We start from the raw sequence: 304 nt of genomic DNA, 5'->3' as shown, positions 1-304 counted from the left end.
ACCCCCCTGTTAAAGCAGGGTTGCCTAGAGCACATCACACAGGATTGCAGCCAGCCGAGTTCTGAAAGTCTCCTGAGGAGACTCCACCGCCTCTCTAGGCAGCCTGTTCCAGTGCTTTGCCACCCTCACAATGAAGAGGTTTTTCCTCATATTTAGATGGAAATGCCTGTGTTCCGGCTGGTGCCCGTTGCCCCCTGTCCTGTCACTGGGCACTGCCAAGAAGAGTCCAGTTCTGTTCTCCTTTTGACATTTATAGACATTGGTAAGATCTCTCAGTCTTCTCCAAGCTAAAGAGCCCCAGCTC

This window comes from Apaloderma vittatum, unplaced genomic scaffold (assembly GCF_000703405.1).
Source record: "Apaloderma vittatum isolate BGI_N311 unplaced genomic scaffold, ASM70340v1 scaffold33177, whole genome shotgun sequence".
NCBI lineage: Eukaryota > Metazoa > Chordata > Aves > Trogoniformes > Trogonidae > Apaloderma > Apaloderma vittatum.
The sequence above is the reverse complement of the archived record's forward strand: the minus strand, read 5'-3'. Positions refer to the sequence as shown.